Genomic DNA, 22,792 nt, shown 5'->3' with positions numbered 1-22,792 from the left:
ATAGGAAATTAGATGGGGTGAGGAGGCAGAATACATGGGAGCACAAAGACATTGAATAAGCTTGTAAAGAAGGTTTGAATGTGTATATGGACAGGTTGTCTCACATTGATGATAGAGAAATAGGAGTTGGAGGGCAGTGTTACAATGGGTAGGTGGGAAGCCTGGAAAGCACGCTTGGTATTTGCAAAGCAGTAACAGTTTTTTTTCAGGAAACCACGTTCTTCTTGTTAAGGCTGTAGCTGATCTTGGCTCTAAATAATTTGAATTAGAAGTAGCATGTTTGGAGAAGTCTTGAGATTGAAAAAGAATGTTTATTTGCACATGTAGTGGTAAATATAGGACTAAGTGTTATCTCAGGAAAGGAAAGAGTAAAGAAGGATTATCTTGGATTAATAGTTTGAGTACTGAAATGCCATAAGAAGAGAGAAATGGTGACAGAATATTGTGGCTCCCTGGTGTAAAACCAAGAATCTGCTGCAGTTGGTAAAATAATCAGCACGTAGAAAATTTCCAGTGTCTCTAGTCCATTAGAAATAACTATGATATTATCATAATCTGGATTATGTGCTTTTTACATTTTATTATGTTCTGTTAAATACACACACACACAAACACACACACACACACACACACACAATATGCTCTAATACTTATCTTGGTAGCTAGAAAAGATTTATTGGAGATTTGATTTAAAAGTAACCTTAGAACTCCTTCAGGTATAGGGAGATATAAACCAAATGAAATATATTGTTAAGAAGCCTAATCAAAAGACACAGACCATGTAAGCAGGCAGTTGGCTTAACATTGGTTGAGCATCAGTGAGGTGTCATGGGAAAAACTGTCTAACTCTAACATAGTTTGGATTACAGAAAGCATTTCAGTTACTTAATATGTTTGAAAGAACAACAAATTACATTAGGGTTATCAACAAGAAAGAATTGTGCAGACACTAAAGTAGAGTTGGATGCCTACTTATCAAATACTATCCATATTACATTATGAATGTAACAACAATTTCCCAGAGTAAGACCACTCCAAAGGTGGTCCTGAACAGGAAATTTGATAAGTGCTTTTCCATCTGAAGGGGAGAGGCTGGAGAAAGAGGTAGTTTAGTTTAAATAGTTTCCTCCTCTGTCCTATAGTATGAGCATCATTGCATGGAGGAGGGTCTTATAGACCAGAGCTTCCCCTCTTGCTCCCTTATCAAAGTCTATTTATGCTCCATAAATTCTAGGCAGTCCTGCTACAATAAAGATAGGACTTCTCTCAAAGAAAGGTCAAGTGAGTCCCAGAGGTTATCAGGACAGTTCCTTTATGAAAATAAAGCTGAATGCCTGCAAATATCCAGAAAAATATTGGGATCTGGGGGAAAGAATTTAAATGTGTAGAAAAAGAAAATAATATGGAAGACAAGAATTGGGGAAACCTTTTGTTCTAGTTGAGTAAGTGGCCAGCTTCTAGTAACACTATCAATGTGTTTGTTTGTCTGAAATGGTGCCTCATGGAAAAGCTGCTAATCTAAGCATCTGTGTCTCCTTTGGATCCCTTTATGTCTTCTAATGGCGCCGTCTGCCTTCTTGAGTATCTCTGAGGTCCATTGCCACCCTTCCAGATCAAAGTTGTAATTGCCAGGTGAGATGACTCCCTGGAGTCTTAACAATTTCATTTTCTCCAGCAACGTCTGTGGGCCATAGGTGTTGATGCCTCAACTTCCTCTGTCCCACTAGGTTTATGGCCACGACTAGTGCAGTTCCTGATGAGAGCATGTATCTATGCTTAATGGTTTGTTTAATTTCTCATGTTAGAATATCTGCATGCTGTTTCAGTGATGATTTTTTTCTTAAACATTTGCTCATTTTTGGAGTTTACCCAAACTCATATAGTCAGAAAGTCAGCATTAACATGGCAGGCATAATAATATCAGTTCTCTGTACATATATATATATATATATATATATATATATATTATTTGATATTTGTTTCTAGCCCATAGGCTTAATATGCTGCTACATTAAATAATTTTTCATGTTTAGAATGATTTTAAGTGAATTTCAGTGAAGCAAGGTTTACATGGAAGAGCTTTGGATGTCTGTGACAAGGGACAGATGGCAAAGCCAAATGCTGACGGCTATGGCAGTTATGTGTCTGAAACAGGAAACATTTTTCAAGAAGTGGTAAAAATCATCCCTGTTTTTCAATTCAAGTGCTATGTGTAAGTTAGTAATCAGATGTAAAGGATTTCTAAAAGAAAAAAAAAAGTACATGTTTCTCACCTGAATTCTCCTGGGCTTGTTTGTTTGTGTTGTTGTTTTGTTATGATTTTATGATTTCACCACCGTATGGCTATAAGGAAAGAAGTAGCTTCCATCCTTCAATTTCCCTGTTCTTTTCATGGCACCTTGGAGACACGTACACCTGTTACACCAGATAGGAAGAGGATTAAGCGACATGTCCCTTGGCTCTATTGAGTTCTCACATTGACATACTCTGAGGCCAAGGTCCCAGAAACACTGCACACAAACAGGGGAAGGATGCTAATGTGTGTGGAGAAATGAAAAGTTGATGGAGTATAAGCAATCAGATTTCCATTGATTCCTTGGGAGACAGTTCAGTTTTATAAAAATAACTCAAGTCTCTAGGTTTTTAGTGCTTCTGTTCCCGCTCCAGCACAGCACATACATGCTGCTGCTGCGAGGCCGCAGTTTAACTTCATACATCCACTGTCCTCATCTTCATGAGGTTGTCTAGTTCAAATTAGGTAGCTTATTAAGAAAATTCCTAGTAATCTGTAAGATGCTAGTATGATGGCAGTGAATCTTCATTTTGTATTTTCACAATGACTCCAAAAACAGAAACAAACAACACCAAAACAACAACAACAACAACAACAACAATGAAGACTTGAATTTAAAGAGACATGGAATTCCTATCTCCAGGTTCGTTTATATTCTCCAACTCTGTCCTAAGCAATGGATGGGTTGGGCATCAGGGACACCTCTGCTGTCACATCACATTGACATCACCTCATAGCTGCTAGCACTAAAGAATTTATGACAATATAAGCTGGGAAGAAAGAATACTTGGAAACAATTACTTTTTTTGTCTCACTCCCCCACCCAAGTTGGCAGCCCTATCACAAGCACCAAGGTTTTTGGTGGTGGTTATTTTGTTTTGTTTACCCTGACATGAAGCATTTGTACTTACTTGAGAACACACCAATTAATTCCTCAGCAGGAGAAGCATTTTTGTGACTGAGTTACTGAAATATACCAGGACTAGTTCTTTGAGAATCTAATATAGCCTCATTACATGGAGGCTCCATGGTCTACTAAAACAGTAGACACAATGCCCTGTGTGACGCTCTCAACATTAGTCAGCTTTAGACACTGAGGCTATACCTTTGGAACTCAAGACAAAAGGATTTATCAGTTCAGCATTCCAATGTCGACAGTGGTCAAGCCATGAGGTCAGGATCAATCCAGGTGAATCTTTTTCTACATTATTAAAACCAATTACTTTCCTGTTTTCTATCTTTACTATCTCCCTACACACACTTAAGAGATCATAGGTATATCTCTTAAATTCCTTATGAGTCTGTCTTCTTCTCTGTAGACTTTTTCTTGCCTTGTGCGAACTATTGCATGGTCTTCATGTGAAGCTATTCTTTCCTCCTCCAATCCATCCTTCATCTTTTCAAAACTACTGTCCATTTCAAAAGTGTTTGTTTTTGTTGTTGTTCTTGATTTGCAGGGGTTCTTTATTTATTCTGGCTGTTAACTCAGATGGATGGTTTGCAAATATTTTCTCCAGTTCTTAGGTTGTTTCCACTTTGCTTGCTGTTAGATTGTTTCCTCTGCTGTACAGAGGTTTGTATATATGATGATGGCCCATTTGGCTATTTTTGTTGTTGCTGCCCCTGGTTTTGAAGTCATATCCATGAAATCTTTGCCAAGACAAATTTATTAAGATTTGTTCCACATTTTCTCCCCCAAGAATTTTATTTTTTCAGGTCTTCTCCTCGGTCCTTAATTGGCTTTGAATTGCATAAGGTGTAGGGTAAGGTTCTAATTTATTTCTTTTGCTTATGGTTACGTGATTTACCAATAACATTGGTTGAAGCAACTATTCCTTTCTTATTGTCTAATCTCAAATCTTTGAGGATGCTCATCTGATGTACATGAGTGGTTCATTTCTGGGCTTTCTATTCATCTTCACTTCCTTTGGTTCAACTGTCCGTATTAAAGCCACATTGGTTATTTATGTTGGTAGGTAATATGTTTTAATATTACGTAGCTTGAGCTATGTTGTTTGGACTCTAGGAGCTTCCTGGATGGTCCTATACAGTTTAGTAGTTTTTGCCATCATCTTGATGTAGTTTAGGTGCTTGTGTGTCTTGCTGGTCTCAGTAACCAGGGTATTCATCTTAGTCCATTTTTTGGTTGCTACAGCAGAATATCGCGTATTGGGTTATTTATTAAGGAAACAAGTCTGTTTGAGTCACTGTTCTAGTTTCTGAAAATTCCAAGTTCACAATGCTGATAACTCTTGTTCTATAGATACCTTGCAGCAGGGAAAGATGGCTGGAAAAAGAAACTAAGGACACTAAATTTACTTTTAAACAACCCACTTTCACAACGTGTTCCATAAGCACTAACAAAAAATTCACTCTTAGGAGAAGGGCACTAGTCCATTCCTGAGAGTGAAAGCCTCTTGATGAAAACAACCCCTATCAAGCTCAAACTTCCAACACTGGTGCACTGAAAATTAGGGTTCTAATACATGATCTCTTGGGGAGATACACTAAAAGCCACCATAGTCACTGTACTTAAATTAGTCTTGAAATTTAGTTCTTGTCTTCTTCAAAGAGTATAGGCATTGTGAAGACATTCTATGCTTTCAACATAATTTTAATTTGAAAATATATACAGCTGAGCTCAATGGCTACACTTTACTTAAACTGCCTCAGTCTGGAGGGAAAAAAAAATACAAAGCAGCAACAACTTCACTCACTTTTTTTGTTGTTGTTGTTGGTCAAGGGTTTGAACTCTGGGCCTAGGCACTGTCCCTCAGCTCTTCAGCTCAAGGCTAGCACTCTATCACTTGAGCCACAGCACTACTTCTGGTTTTCTGGTGGTTTATTGGAGAAAAGAGTCTCATGGACTTTCCGGCCCAGACTGGCTTTAAACTGCGATCCTCAGATCTCAGCCTCTTGAGTAGCTAGGATTACAGGCCTGAGCCACTGGTGGCTGACATACCTTGGATATTCTTGATGTATCAATGCTTAGTGATTCAGAATGAGCCTATATTGTGTAAGTCTCAAGTACCCAGAAGCAGAAGCAGAGGTAGGAAGATTCCTTACACTGTGCAGGAAGATAAGGGCTTAACAATGATTGGTACACATAAGATTTTCAAATGGAGCTGGGTCTTACTTTCCTGTCACCATACTCATGGAAGAGAACCAGCCTTTGTTCTAATCAAGGTGATTGCAGTTTCCATTCTGTTATTATCATATATCACAGGAGGATCTAAAAGGAGACTGAGAGGAGGTCCTTTCATTTAATATTTAAATATTTAAATATTGTAATATTTAAATCTAGACATATGAGCATGTGCAAGTATTGTTGCTTTAATATTTTATAGTAGCAAAATAGTTTTAATTAAAATGCTTTTTTCATGGGAGGCAAATTAGATCAAAGTACATTATATGCATGTATGTAAATATCACACTGAAATCACATTGTTTAATTAATTTATGCTAATAAATCCTTTTTACATAATAAAACAATACTTTCACATACATCCCATTAGTCCTAATATCAAATCTTTGGAGGAAGTTTTATTAATATGCTCATTTTTTAAAAAAATGATCAATATGCCACTCTGAGAGGTTAAATAATCTGTCTAAGATTTTATGGAAAGTTTACACCAGAGATTCAAATCCTGAATTTATTATAACTGTCATGCTTTGAAGTAAAATTAAATAATTTCTTAATATTCTAATTTTGATTAAATTCTCTAACTTTAAAGTATGAATGTAAGGTGCTCACATATGTATATATCATATACATTTACATATGTTATGCACATGTATATTTATAGGTATAACATATGAAACTATTCTGAAAGTTAAATGAGTGCTGCGGTTTTCATTTTGAACAAAATGAGTAGAGAATATTGCATTGGGTTTATATTCTTCATTATATGCGGAACATAAGCTTTTAAGAGTTAAAACTATTGGAAATATCACCTTCATGTAGCTCCTTTATATTAAACAGTGTGTAGACAGTGAGGTGCCATCAATAACCACAGACTTTCTTGAGGCTTTACATATTGATAAAAAAGTTATTACAGATGTTTTGATTTATTTTCAAGTCAGGTTGTTATTATTTCTCCATTGCTACATTTTTTTTTCTAAATAAACTACAAGACTGATTTTTGTGATCCAAGGAAAATATAATGTTAACAGTGTTATCAACAGCTAATATTGAACTTGAACTCTGGGCCTGGGCACTGTCCCTGTGCTCTTCAGTTCAAGGCTAGAGCTCTACCACTTGAGCCATGCACCACTCGGTTTTCTGGTGGTTAACTGGAGATAAGAGTCTCATGGACTTTTCTGTCCAGGCTGGCTTTGAACTGTGATTCTCAGATCTCAGCCTCCTGAGTAGTTTAGGATTACAAGGGTGAGCCAATGGCGCCTGGCTTATATTGATTGTATTTTATAAACTCGGCACTATGCTTTGTCTTCATTCTCAGAACTATTCACATTATTATTGTATAGGTAAGACAATTGGGACAAGAAGTTAATTTTCCTCCATCACAAGTGGCAGAGTTGCAATGATTAGGTTTGCTTGTGCTGTCTCCTTCTTTAAAGGCAAAGCAGATTTCAGGGTTGTAATTCAAAAGATCAAGAATAAAAAGGGTTGAGGAAGGAGAAGTCAATTTAAGAATCTGGTGAGTCTATTATCAAGTGAGTCATTTCTATGATAGGGCTTAATCCCAGCAGGCCTTTTGGAGAGAAGAGAGACACCCAAATGATTTTCAAAACTGCCAACCAAAGGACCGAGGGAAGAATCTCTTACCCATTGGCTCAAGAATCTCTCCATTAAATACTATCCCAAGAGGTTTTAATCCTACCATACATACACAAGCACACACACATGTACACACATACACACACACATGCATATACATACAGCCTTTCTTCACTGTAGATGTACCTTGCTAGTAGGTTCTGACGATCCTTATGCTTGGAAAAATCTCAGATTAGAATGAAAAACATGGAAGAAGTCAAATACTATATGGAAATGTTTTAAAATCAACCTCATTTTAGATTTAAAAATGAGATTGAGAGGATGTAAAGCCAACTATAAGATAAATTTAATATAGGTCATGTGGTATGTTGCTAAAAACAGCATGTACATTATATTAAGAACCCGTATCATCACTTCCTTTAGGGTAGAGGATAATCTAATTTACAAAAGACAAGTGTTTTCATGGAATCTGCATCTGCTTGGTCCACAGTGATATTTTCTTTTTCTCTATTTCCTGCTAGATTTCCATCTCCAATTTATGATTTGGCTAGTCTAGGCTTCTTGCCAGGTAAGATCTACCCAGACTTGCATCCCTGGACAGTCTGAGACTTACTGAGCTGAGTCTGCTGCAGTTGCCCATACACCAACATCACTACCAGACCTGGAAGCAGCAAGAGATATCCAGTGAATGTCTTTAGTTCTAGACATATTCAAATAGTTTTCTTCTGGGAAAGAACAGATTGAGGTATCCTATGTAATGGGGAAATAAATTGCCATACAATGTCCATTGTTTTTGTTTATTATATACTGCTTCCTATAAAGCAGTTTCACAGAGCTCACAAGGAGTTGAATATATTATAATATCTAAGCTGAGCTTTGAGGAGGGCATTCCATTATTCTATTAATTCTTTTACTTCTATGTGATATAGTATATGGATGAAACGAGTAGATAAGCATTGGCTTACTCTATTAATTAGTATTTATTATCTAGTAAATAACAAATTGGCAATGTGTTCCCACTTCGTAGTAGAGATAATGCAAGTCTTGTTTCTAGGGAGTCTCAAAATATTAGGTGTGTAACTTCTTTTTTCAGTATAGTTTGCCAGAGTCATATACCACAGGCACTTTAGGGAGAAGGATTTGTGAATATTTGCCATTTATACATGCATTGGTGGTATTCTAGGGTAATTTTTTTTCAAAGGGGCTCAATTTATCTTTCAACTATTTGGCCCTGGCTTATATTAGAAAGTCGATGAGCCCCTTGATAACACCTAACCTGCACATGTGCATATGGAGTGTGAGTATGTGCATATGGAGTGTGAGTACACTGATTATTTGAGAATATTCAATATATCATGGAGAACAAAAGAATTAATGGAGTGATAAAATGTGTGAGAAGTGCTTAGCCTATAGTATATTTTAAATAAAGATAATGAGTAAACAAGTAGCCTGTGATTCATAGACCAAATTCAGGATACATGTTAAATACGGATTGTAAACAAGTTAGTAACTTGTAGGAAATGGGAAAGATAATTAGAACAAATAGCCAAGATGATACAGTAAACATGAGAGTTACTTATAGATATAAATAAATACAATGAACAACTCATAATTTTGTCTTTGCTAACCCAGATGTGTTTTATAGAAGAAATGCAAATAAAATTCATAGTTGACCAACAGGCTAGTTGATAAGCTCCTGCTATGACTAAATGTATTTTTCCTCTAAATCTTCATTTTCTTTTCCTTTTTATTGGGAGTGCTGGGGAGTAAACTCATTCCTGTGTCTTCTTAATAGAGAAAACACGAATCATTGGAAAATGACACCTTCCGTATATGAATACTCCATCTCTAAACTCAGTACTGATGCTTATACACATACTGCCACTGAGGAGATTAAGTCATTTAGGAGACAAAAATAAGAGTTATGAGCGTTATATAGCTTAAGTCTCAAATAATGTAGTCCTTCTCTCCACTTGTAATCTGTCCTTAAAAGGTGGATTTATTCCATTTTTTTTAATTTAATTTAATTTTATTTTATTTGAGAACATACTGTACAGAGGGGTTACAATTACATGGGCAGGATAATGCATACATTTCTTACCAAGCATTGCAGCCTCCTCCTTTGTTTACCCTTCACCTCCCTTCCCAGCCTCCCCCCTCCCTCCCACCCAATCATACCCCCCCTGCCCCCCCCACCGACATTGTAAAGCTGGTTTTGACATGACTTTTTGTACTTCTCATTGTTGCAACAGGTCCACCTGAATCCTTAAATGACTTGTTTGTCCCCATCTCCTCCACATGTTATACTGACATCAAATATAGTGAAAGCGGGGGTTACACTGTGGGGGAGGGACATACAAAGCAACAAAGAAATAATCTTATAAATACATTAGAAACACATGCATGAAAGAAACAAAAACATTAAAATACATATTTGAGGTTTCGTTTTCCTAACATCACATTATCTGACTTTTTCCGCTTGACTCATACCTATACTAGATATTGCAAATAAGGGAAACCATGGGACCTATGTTTCTTTGGGCCTGGCTTACTTCACTTAATATAATTTTTTCCAAGCCTTTCCATTTCCTAACAAATGGGGAAATGTCATTCTTTCTGATGGAGGCATAGAATTCCATTGTGTATATATACCACATCTTCTTGATCCATTCATCTACTGAGGGGCATCTGGGTTGGTTCCATGTCTTAGCTATGGTAAATAATGCTGCAATAAACATAGTTGTGCTGGTAGCTTTAGTGTGGCCTTGTTTGTGATCATTTGGGTAAATGCCCAAAAGTGGGATTGCTGGGTCATTGGGGAGCTCTATGTGGAGTCTTTTGAGGAACCTCCATACTGCTTTCCAAAGTGGTTGAACAAGTTTACATTCCCACCAACAATGAAATTTTCTGAATAGAGACCCGGAAACACAACAAATCAAAGAAAGGCTGGACAAATGGGATTGTATAAGGTTGCAGAGCTTCTGCAGGGCAAATGACATAGCTAGCAAGATCAATAGAAAGCCCACGGACTGGGAGAAGATCTTTACTAGCCATACAACGGACAAGGGTCTCATATCTAAAATATACTTGGAACTCAAAAAATTAAACCACCCAACAACAAATCCTCAAAGAAACAACTGCCCAATAAGTAAGTGGGCGAAAGACTTAAAGAGAAGCTTCTCTGAAGAAGAAAGAAGGATGGCCAATAGACACATGAAGAAATGTTCAACATCCCTAGCCATAAAAGAAATGCAAATCAAAACAACATTGAGATATCACCTCACTCCAGTTAGAACAGCAAAAATCAAGAACTCTAACAACAACAGATGCTGGAGGGGATGTGGACAGAAAGGAACCTTACTTCATTGTTGGATTTATTCCATTTTTATCCTTACCTTTATTCTGTATTTACAAAGCACATTTGAAAAACAATTTACATTGCCTGTTGTTTCAGAAGTATTTCTTTCCTAAGATGTTCATGTAGGATAGCTTACCCAGTTGTGTATTTACAGGATGACATTGCATGAAAGTAAGGATGGATACCCACTGCACCAGGCTAAGTAAGACTACTAGCAGTTTACCTTTTCAGACTCATGACAACTGAGTTTCTTAAAAGATAATCACAATACCCATCCCCATATAACCCACAAATTTCAAGGTCTTTATTTAAAAGAAGTCATAGGAATAATTTTTGCAGTTGGTTCATACTAACAATGGAAGACAATTCAAATATCTTTCAGTAGATAGACGTATAAACCAATTGTAGTAAGTTCAAATAGCTTAATATATGTTCAAATAATAATCAGAATTTTAAAAAGTATAGAATACTATTACATGTGATAACATGTTAAAACTAAGAAATATTCAGTTGAGCAATAAAAGAAAGAAAAGCACATGGGAATATATCTAGACTGTATAATTTTATTATATGACATTTCAGATCAGGAAAAAAACTGATCTATTAGGTCAGTAGTATGAGGTAAAGAGGAGAAATCAGTTAATACAGAGATTTCAGGGGAGCTTTTGTCATGAGAAAAATGTTTTCTCTTATTAGGGAGATACAGGCATCTGAAATTATCCAAATTCCAGAGTTACATACCTAAAATGATCACATTTAGCATATGCTTCAATGGAGTCAATTTAAACTTCTATAGCAACACCTATGTCTGCTTTCAATTACTGTAGAAAAATTACTGAAGTTATAACAGAAATCCAGCATTATACTCAAATTGGTGTAAAAGTTAAATTTTTATATTCCCAATGATGCATCATAAATAGGAGTTCAAAACTGCTATTATTGTTGTTATTATTTTGTCGGTCGTGGGTCCTGAACTCTGGGCCTGGGCGCTGTCCCTCAGCTCTTCAGCTCAAGGTTAGCGCTCTACCACTTGAGCCATGGCACTACTTGCAGCTTTTTCTGCTTATGAATTCTGCTGAGGAATCAAACCCAGGGCCTCAGGCATGCAAGGCAAGCACTCTACCACTGAGCCACCTTCCCAGCCATAAAACTGCCATTATTTTAGTAACTAAATCATTACTTTCTAGAACAACTCCAGTGCTCCCTTGCCTGTGCTTTGCTGAGACCTGATTTTAGTTAAGGGTGCATAGGAATGAGAAATAATCAAGATTCAGATGAGCTTGCACTGTACCTACCACCAATGAAGCCTTTGAATGCTTTCAGGATAGTGGAGGTGTGGTACTGTATAATAGGAGTGGAGTTTCATTCTGTTGGCTTAGTAGATTTAAGAAAATTTTGGAAATCAACCTTAGGTTGGATATTCTCATGCCATTTTTCAGAATGTTATTACTCTTCTATCTGGACCCTTTTAGTCTAGGAGTCCTGTGGAGTCATATGGAGTCATCACATTAGTCCCTTTGAAGTTCTGTCAGTTCAAAATGACAAAAAATAAATCCCAGATCTAATTTCCAACACAGGCTCCCCTGTGGCTGTTGGAGACAAGGTTTCTTTAAACCCTTCTGCAGCATTTCCGGCTGTCACTGCTCACTCTACTTGGCTTACCATAGCGTACTATTTTCCTTTTTTTCAGTGTTCTTAATGCACCTAACAGAAGTCTGCCTTATGATTACCTCTGTCATCTATTCAATCCAATAACTCACATTACCCCAGGTTCACTTTCTAGCGATATGTCACTTCAGCCCACCACAGGTGATGGTATTGACTGTGACGTTATAACATGCCTGGTATTAGCTCTGTGTCACTTGTCACTAGTAATTGGTGAGTGCTATGGTCTACAATCTCATCCAATAGGGTACATTTCTAGAGATACTACTGGTATCAAATTGTCTGACCTCTGAGTTCTACCCATCCGTTAATGGCTCATATCCCCCACAGAAAAACAAAAGCAACATCTACAGCAGTGGGTTATGAGCGCAGAGCAGATAGGTTAATTTACCAGATGATCTCAAGAAATAAATGTGTTTAATTAGGTAGAGATGGTTGGGAAAGAAAAAAGACAAGTAAGAGAATATTGTTGGGTTGGTCACCACCATGCAAACCCAGGTTCTTCCATGAAATGTGTTATTGAATTATGAATCTATTGGTAGACAGGGACAAGTATTCATGAATTGCCACTTATCCCAGATGGATTGAAAATGATCTCAGAGGTTAAGTCTCCACAGATAGGACCAGGATCTGGCATTGGAGAAGTCAAGAAGTAATAAGCATAGATATGTGCCACATCTTGGAGGAAATGGTGATTGCAAAGTAAGTCAACACCCACTTGAAGTTTGTTACAGCTATGGCTACAGCAGAAGATATGAGAGGGAAGTAGGAAGAGGACTAAAGAAGCTTCAGACATAGATTTGTTTGACCCAACAGCTTGGACATCAGACTATTATATGTGATATCACCAATAAACCAGGACAAAATTCCACTCCAGAACTCTTCTGTTCCCAAATATCATCGCTAGTTTGGGTGAATTTAAAACCATAATATTTATAACCACCAAATGTGTGATAGATTAACAAGGCTTTGTAGACAGAAATCCAGGATATTTTCCAAGAATCTTTCTTTAAGCTGCTGTGTGGTGAAATTCAGTATAAAACAACTTTAAAAATAACTGATAATTAGCACACAGTAAGGGTCATTCAAATATACTGACACAAAACCCATGCTTTCTAAGGCTTTTATGAGAACATAATTCTTTCAAAACCTTTCACAGCCAGAGTTAATTTATAAGCATTATTCCCTTAGGCTTTGAGACATGGCCTATGGACCTGAAGAATAATGTGGCAGAACTAATGTTTGTGTTTTGGCAGGATTTTATTTATTTATTTTTCAGAAATGCTAAAAGTGAATCACCCCTTTCAAACTCAGAGGGATGTAATTAATGAGTGCAGAGAAGAAGGGAACAAAACCTTCTCTAGCACAGGAATGAAGTAATTTTGGTACAGAAAAACAAGCTCTTACATATAGGAAAATGTCAGAATAACACTCAAGCCCCAGTTTCTTGATCTCAACTGGGTTTTATTCTGATAGTCCCAAGGATTAAACAACAGAGTAGGAGACTTTGCTGCCACCTGTTCAACACATGAAGTTATGCTTTCACTTGTCCCTTTCAGTGGTAATTTCTTCCTTTGCAATAAATGAAAATTACTAAGATAGCCCTGCTCACTTGGTGATGTTGTGGTAAGGGTTAAAAGTTCTAATGTTCATAATGCCCTGTGCAAATGTTTGCTGTTGTGGCTATGAGTTCAAGCCCTAGATTAACTGTGGTTTGACTTCTTGCAGAGATGTTCATTGTTTTCTCTTCCCTCCATAATTTTCCTGTCTAGCTGACTCACAGCTTCTCAGGGTTATGCCCTCACTGCTTAGCACACTCCCATTATTACTTGGTCTCCTTTGCAACTGTCTTTTATTAATGGAGCAGATGAACTAACTCAGGCTAAGATGCAAATAACTGATAGGAGTTTCAATATTAATGTCTATCTTGCAAGAATTATTTAGCCACCTAAAGGTTAGAACTACAAGGTCATATAAAAACCAAATAATTCAGGGCTGGGAAGGTGGCTCAGTGGTAGAGCACTTGTCTTGCAGCATGAGGCCCTGGGTTCGATTCCTCAGCACCACATAAACAGAAAAAGCTGGAAGTAGCACTGTGGCTCAAGTGGTAGAGCTCTAGCCTAGAGCTAAAGAACTCAGGGACCACACCCAGGCCCAGAGTTCAGGCCCCACGACAGGCAAAATAAATAAGTGAATGAATAAAAATTTTTTAAGAATCAAATAATTCCCTCTTTTTTGAAAATGGAAAAAAAGTATCTGTACTCGGAGTTCAAGGGACTTGTTTACATCCCAGAACTAATGGTAGGAAAGGTGTATTATCAAATTAATTCTAAAGATTCACTTTATAGTGGGATTTTCCTTGAAGCAAGGGTCATTTGAGGAGTATGGCTTGGGATAAATACTTACAAAGTTGTTTGTGTCCAAAATAACAAGCACTGGAACAGCATATAGAAGGCAAATTATTAAATTCTATAAACCCCTGATAATCCTCATTAAATTTACTAAAACAGTGCTGGGGTTTTTCAACCTTAGTAATATTTGTATTTTGAGCTGGATAATTCTCTATTGACGGGAGCTGTGCTACAGATTCTGGGATGCTTATGAGCATCACTAGTTTCTACTTACTAGATGACCTAAGGATGTACTTGTTTCAAAAACCAAAAACATTTCCTCAGATTGCTAAATGTCCTCTAGAGACTTAACAGTCCAAGTGAATCTGGGTGTCAGATTGCCTAGATAGAAATGGATGCTAAACTAAAAGGAAATCTAGAATGGGCTGAAGATGAAGGAGACGATGGTATCACTGATGGTTTAAGGATGAACAATGGCAGTAGAGTTGGGATCTGTCCTGTTAATTCTATCATGGCTCATAAAGTATTCAGAAATCATCATCAACCACAATTTTGAAGAAACTCTGTCTATGTGGGATGACCCAAATGTGATAAGCAAGTGTATCTGCCCATCGCAAGGAGTGTAGCATGGAGTACGGGTTGTTATCCCAAGCAAATTCCCCTGACTGGCTAGTAGCCATACCTAATCTAATGTGGTTGACTGGGAACAATGTTGTGCTACCAGAAAATTGCTCTCAGCACAATGTAATGCTCTTTGCTGACCCCCGCTCCCCCTCCCCCCCACACTTCAAGCAGACATTGACCAAACCCGAGTGATACAAAACCCAAGCCCAGCTTCTTCTGCCTAAAGGTTAGACCAACTCCATGGTGCTTTTCCAGAGACAGAACTTGCTTCTGTCAAAGTAAAGTAAATGTAAACTGAGAGTACTGTGTTGTGTACCCTTTCTCTTAGTATATCTTATTTTTGGTTTTATTCTGCACTTCTTTTTTCTTGAGAAACAAAGGGTTGTACAGTGATAGTTACTGGGTATTGGTGGCTCATTCTTGTAAGTTGAGATTATCAGATACTCAGTCAAAGCCAGCGTGAGCAAAAAGTACAAAGATGTCATCTCCAAAGTCACTAGTAAAAATGGCAGGATAGAGACATGGCTAAGGTGGCTATGCTCAGGTAGAGCATGAGTCAAGCAAGCAAGCCTAGTGAACTCAAAGTACTGAATTCACACACTAGTACTTCCCCAAAATGCCAATATTAAGCTATATTTCTAGGGCATCTGACATTAAAAATACATGTTGGAGGTGGGAATTTTCTCTAATTTTTAATTCTTTTAAAATAGTGACTATTATAATCTTTTAAATATTTAAAAATGCTCACTGCTGAAAATATTTAGGTCTAGATTTTAGTATATATATATAATTGTGTACAATTTAGTATATAATTATGATTTAGTATACAATAACACATGCATGTATATACATGCATAGGTTATAAATATTTCTAAACACAATTTTACTTCCATATTTTTTATTTTTATGTATAAACTTGATAAGTTTATTTGCAGAGATTTTTGTTAATTTCATGTAAATTTTAATGCATTTTAACTGTAATTTTATCTTATTTATATTTTCATGTATGGAGAAGGTATTTGTGGTGAATTTTTTTCATTCCTTAAATTAACCATTTATGCATTTTTTTCTTTTTTTTCTTTTCTTTTATTGTAAAGGTGATATACAGAGGGGTTACAGCTGTGTAAGTAAGGTACTAAGTACAATCTTTTCAAACAGTGTCACCCCATCTCTTGTTTTTTCCTGCTTTCCCTCCACGCACCATCTCCCCTTTTCTTATTTTTAGTTTTTATTCTTTTGGTTGGTTATGGGGCTTAAAATTGTGGCCTGAGCACTGTCCCTGCGCTCTTTTGCTCAAGGCTAGCACTCTACCACTCTGAGTCACAGTGCTACTTCATGGAGATACAAATCTAATGTCCTTTCCTGCCTGGGCTGGCTTTGAACAATGATCCTCAGATATCATCCTCTTGAGTAGCTCAGATTATAGGCGTGAGACCCTAGCTCATTTGTGAGCCTGGCTCATTTATGCATCTTTTTGTGCTGAAAGGATTATATAAACTTTAGTAATCATTTTAAAGAATAGACATTGGATTTTTCCCTTTTATAATTTTCTTTAGTATATTTTGTTAATATTCCATGAATCTTTGAGATGGATTTTTACTCATCATTTTCCCTGAGTTTCTTTGACAAATATGTTATCTCAAAGTAATTTCCTATGTATTTATTATATGTAGTTCAATCAGTGTTCAATTCAACATGTCAGTTCAGGAGTACAATGTTTCGTGATAAATCTTCCCCAACTTCAACAATCTTTTTCAACTTTGAACACTGAAGAACTTCATAGAACTAAGGCTTAATTCCATTGTGAGCAGATGAAAGTTGTGTAAGTTCAGGGTTTTGATTTTTGAGATATCGTGCATATTACCAATTTAGATAAAATTATATTGCATTATAAAATAATGTACATTTTGAAAATACTCAGTATACTAGAAAAATACTGTTCCATCATTTAAATTAAACAAATTTGGTGTGTATCATCACACTTCTTCATCTCCACTAATATGCATTATCATTTACTCATACATTGTGAATAGGTATTCTTTCTTCCAGCTCTTCAGCTCAAGATAAGGGCTATAGCATTTGAGCCATAGGACCACTTTCAGTTTTCTGGTGGTTAATTGGAGATGCAAGTCTCATGGACTTTTCCTGCCCATGCTGGCTTTGAACTGCTATCCTCAGATCTCAGCTTCCTGAGTAGCTAGGATTACAGGTGTGAGCTACCAGCACCTGGCTCTTCAGTTCTTAAGTTTTGAATGGTTTGTGCATTGAGTCTGTATTATGAGGTATATGCACATTATAATTTTATGTTTTCCCAATAAATTGATAACATTTGTTTAGGAAATATAGGTTTTAATATAATATAATCTTCAAACCTATTATGTAGAATACTTTTTATAGTTAAGGCTGCTCTATTAGAGAAATATATATATTTTATACAACTAAAGACATTTATATGGGATAACATGAAAACACGAAACCAGAAGTAATAGCAGTAAAAACACCAGTTTATAAATACACGACAGCATTGAAAGTAAATAGTTTTTAATAATTATAAATATCTTAGGTGAAATGTAAGGAGAGAATAAGATATTTACATCAGACTATGATGAAATAGGAACTGGACATATGCTAAGGTTCAGGAGTCTGCTGAGCACCATGTGACCTAAATAATCTAAATTGAACATCATAGTAAAAGACCCGATACCCTACCTCTAGTTATTCGACACCCTGGAGAGGACACTACTCAGCCTCTGCCATGTTTTTAACAAAGATTTTTAACCTGTTTTAATCATGAAACTGGCTTTAGTCAAATCATACAATACCCAAAAGATCATAGAAATATGATCTGTAAATTCACTTATGAGGATAGATTTTTTTCAGACCTGAATGTTTTATGTATGTTTATTTATTTGTTTGTTTGTTTTGGTGAAGATCCTGGGGTTTGAACCCAGGGTTGAGGCTTTGCCCTTGAGCTTCTTTTGCTCAAGGCTAACACTCTATTACTTGAGCCATAGCTGCACTCTGGCTTTTTTTTTTTTTTTCTGTAGTATATTGGAGGTAAGAATCTCAAGGATTTTCCTGTCCAGCCTGGCTTTTAACTTCCATTTTCAGGTCTCACTCTCCTGTGTAGCTAGAATAATAGGCATAGGCCACTTGAACTGCAACTTTTAGTGTAGAACAAAGAGAGAGGAGGAGGGAGTAAAAGAAAGTTAGGGAAAGAAAGGGTGGGGAGAGAGAGAGAGAGAGAGAGAGAGAGAGAGAGAGAGAGAGAGAGAGAGAGAGAGAGAGAGAGAGAGAGAAGGAGGGAGGAAGGGGGAGGAGGGAAGGAGAAAGAGGGAGAGAGGGAGAAAGGGAGAGAGGAAGAGGAGAAAGAGAGCACAGGCAGAGGGAAAAGACAGAGAGAGATAGAGGAAGAATGCAACACAAGTATTTAGGTAAAATCCTTAGGCACGCTGTGTTATTCTTTGAACTGTTGCAAACATCTGACATGCTTTCATGCTTTCATGCCTTAAAAATGAAAGACAAGGGCCTGGAAAAGTGGCTCAGTGGTAGGATGCTTGCCTTGCATGCATGAGGCTCTGGGTTCAATTCCTCAGCACCACATAAGCAGAAAAAAATATCAAGAAGTGGCGCTGTGGCTCAAGTGGTAGAGCAGTAGCCTTGAGCTGAAGGGCTAAGGGACAGTGCCCAGGCCCAGAGTTCAGGCCCCACAACTGACCAAAAAAAAAAAAAAAGACAAATTAAAATCATGAGCTTTCAGAAACTGGATGCACCCCAAAGTTTTGCTGGTGTACATAAATGAATTGTGGTATGCCATTTGATGATCTAATAATATGCAGCAATAGAAAAAAATATGTGCAATCATCACTATGGGAAAGTCACAAACACACGCAGAGAATCATTATTCAACTAATACAAACCTCTGAAAAGTAAGCTCTGTGTTCTATTTTTACATGATGGAAGTAGAAAATTTGGTGGGTGTGGAGTGGTGGGTATGCAGGGACACATAGAAAGCGTGTTAAGTGCAGCCAGTATTCCATTCATTAAACTGAGCGGTGTGAGCACAGATGTTCCTACTCATTGTACTGGAGGTCCTGGGCTTTCTACTGAGCACTTTTTTTTTGTCAGACTAATCCACATGGTGATCCTCCCCTTTCCATAGCTAGGATTGCAGGTATATACCACTGTGCCAAGAACGTTGTTTTCATTCTAAATTATTTCTGATAATTTAAGGCTATCAAAGATCATATTTCAGAATAACTTAATAAAATTAGGGATTGTATACCATTTTGTTAAAAAAAATTTATAAAGGTGATGGACAGAGGGGTTCCAGTTACCTAAGTCAGATAATGAGTACATTTCTTTTTAAACTTGTTTCTTTCCTTGTTTGCTTCCAGTTTTTCCCTCCTTGGTATACCATTTTTGAGAATGGTATGGCATGAATTGCAAGGTTTTATTATCAAGACATTTTAGAAAAGATTACCTACTTTCCTTAATTTTCATAGCCCTTAACTGTACTCTGAGCTATTTAGACAGCATCTGTTTGGGGTTAGGCTAGAAGAATGGAGCCAGGGTCACAAAGCCACCTTTGTTTTGCTTAAACATTGTTGCAATATTCATTTTGAGCATAATCTCCCTCAAATGGCCATTTTCGTATCTTCACCCCTAGAGTCATTTTTTCCCCTGTCTGACTAAATCCAGTAATGATTTATTTAGCCACTGTTGCATGCTTGCTACATGAACCTGATGGAGAATTGCAATTTGATTCATATCACAACTGTCCTTGGATTTTACTTCAAATTGTCACTAATACTCTTTTACTTTTTTTTGATTAACTTTTTCCCCACTTAAATCACTTATTTTAGAAAAGATTAGTTAACCCGAGAAGTCTCCTAAATTCTGCATGAAGGAAATGTTACAGAAAATTTCTTCTTTAGGAATCTGTATTTAGACTAGAAAATTGGAAATAAAGCATTATTAATAAAGCTAAGACATTTCTTATTAATGCATGCAGGTTTCTTTATATGCAATTTAAATGATATAAAAGTAGATTAACTCTTGGAATTTGCTTGAATCTTTAAGATTTGCTAGAATCTGTTCTTTATTATTAAAAAGATTTTCTTGCTTATCTAAGGATGGATTTCAGTTTGCTTTTAAATGGGAAAATACAGAAGAATGATAAACTTAGGTGGATTCAGTATCATCAAATTGTACCTGAGCCAGAAGTAAGGGTACTTTTAAGGATGAATATTGATTCCTTGGGACACAAAATTCTTTCCTGAGCAGCTATTTTTTCAGCTCCATTCTTGGCACCTTTCCTTCCTTCCTTCCTTCCTTTCTTCCTTCCTTCCTTCCTTCCTTCCTTCCTTCCTTCCTTCCTTCCTTCCTTCCTTCCTTCCTTCCTTCCTTCCTTCCCCTCTCTCCATTCTTTTATTATCTATTAAAAGCTACCTTTAAACGGTTGTACAAAGAGGTTTCGATTCATCATGTCAGTTTCTGAGTACATCTTGATCAGTGTCACCCCTTTCATCCTTCTCCCCAGCCCTCACTCAAGCCTACCCAACCCTATTTTGACATGTTATATCCTACATTTAGTCTTAACTTGGCTCTACCAAAGCTGCACAGGTAAGGTCTCTTTCAGTGTAACCAAGAATGCTTATTTTACATTTTTCAAGGCATATCAAATGTGAAGGAACGATCATTAAGCCTTTTATTTTTATGAAGTCTTCAGAGACTCGTAGGATAAGGCACCATGCAGTACTTTGTAAATGTCAAATCTCTTTAGAGAATTGCGAAGGAGGCATTGCAGGCTGTCATCTGTTCCTCATGCTGCCTACTGACCCTCATTGGGAGCTACCAATTCCCAAAGATTCTGTGCCCACTAAAATAAATAGCTCTCTCAGGCACAAAGCAAAATGTTAGACAACATGAAGCAGAACAGCACCCACTTTAATTACACTGTGCAGTGTGGGTTATAAAAAGTAGAGATCTGAAGGGTAAGACATTGAGGGACAATCCCAGCTGGCAGGCAATGAGAGAGAGTGCTTTCAACTCCACAGTGCAAATGACATAGGAAGACTGAGGGGCAAAGTGGGCACAACCTGGCTTTGTAAAGACAGATAAAAGGTGATGCATTTGTTGTAAGGCAAAAGCACAACTCTACATGGAGGTTCAGAACAAAAATTGAATTGTCTTGAGTACAGATACATTTGAATAGCTTAAAGGATGGATCTCAAAATAGAGTAATAGAGCAAATGTGGCCTTGTCTCCATCAACATGTGACTTCATCATCAGGATTGAATCATGGAGAGTCACAATCCTACGCTGTTTCCCTATTATTTTTACTAATAACAGCCTAGTAGACTAAGAAAATGGTCTGTCTTGCATGAAACTGTATATGGCCACTATTTATTTAGATAGCATGGCATAGCAATCAGAATAGTTGTCTTTTCACAAAACCCAGTCATAGCCACAATGCTTAATTAATATAGTGACATTTGGCCAGATATTCTAATGCAATGAACTCTGGCAGTTTTGCCGTCTCCAATTATTAAACACATCAAATAATTTAACTTTTGGAGCCAGATTGTAATCAGCAGCCTAGGAGTTTGCATTATGCAAGCTTTGTAGGTCAGTGTGTCTTTATTAGTCACATTTCTTGGTTTTGTCCTTGCTGACTGAATTATGAGTTTTAAAACTTTAAATGTCATTTGAACATCCAGCCTATTTCCTCATTTTTGATTTGATCAGTATATTAACAATATTTTCAACTCTGGGGACTTCAAAGACAGTATTGTTAGATAGCATTCTTTATGGACTCGGTCCATTGGGAAGGTGTTTTTTTCATGAATTATCTCTTTTCCTGTTATCTCTTTTGTATTCCTAGATTTGTAAAAATTCAAATCTCAAATGTAAGTCATAGTAGAAGCTAGCGGGGTTTATAAAATCATCTCTGGGTGAGCGAGGAACTCGGGGCCATTTCCAGTTTTGGATGGACCTAACTCCTGGTGTGGCCATTCTTACAGGGAAGGAGGTGCTGTAGGTGGATGTGGCAGGACCATCTGGGGGGTCAGGAGACAGTGATCTGCCATTTTAGAAGTATGATGAAAGAAGTGCCAAGCCAGTGTGTCTGAGTGTTGTCCTAAAATGCTTTCTTTTCATCTTAAATTTTGGTTCGTAATTTAAACATCTGTTCATGAAATCATTTTTTTAATTTATTTCAAAGATGCTGTCCAGATTGGTTACAGCTACATGAGTAAGGTAATGAGTACATTACTTGTGGATCATTGTTCTCTCTCCCCTTGTTGTTATCCCACTATTCCTTCCCTCTTCCACCTCCCTCACTCCGCCCTCCCCTCCCGAAGTTGTAGAGTTCCTTTCCAATATACTGTCCTGTGGGCATCATTGTGGCAATGGGTCACCCTATGTCCTTGTTTCACTGTTTTGTTATTTCCCTTCCCCTCCTTAGATTAGACAAATGTATATACAAGATGCAGGGGACCAAAAACAAATCCTCAAAGAAACAACAGCCCCATCAGCAAGTGGGCTAAAGACTTAAAGAGAGACTTTGAAAAATAAAGTTGTTTAAATAGGGGTATAAGTTGACCCATTGCAACAACGAGATGTACAAGACGCTATGTTGAAAAATGAACTTTACAATTTAGGTGGGGGTTCTGGAGGGGTGGGGGGTGTGGAGTGTAGATGAGGAGGTGGGAGGGAAGGGATGGTATGGGAAAACAAAGGAGGAAGAAACAATGCTTGAT

This window comes from Dipodomys spectabilis, unplaced genomic scaffold (assembly GCF_019054845.1).
Source record: "Dipodomys spectabilis isolate Male_0828 unplaced genomic scaffold, ASM1905484v1 ptg000017l, whole genome shotgun sequence".
Lineage (NCBI taxonomy): Eukaryota > Metazoa > Chordata > Mammalia > Rodentia > Heteromyidae > Dipodomys > Dipodomys spectabilis.
Note: the sequence above shows the minus strand (reverse complement) of the source record.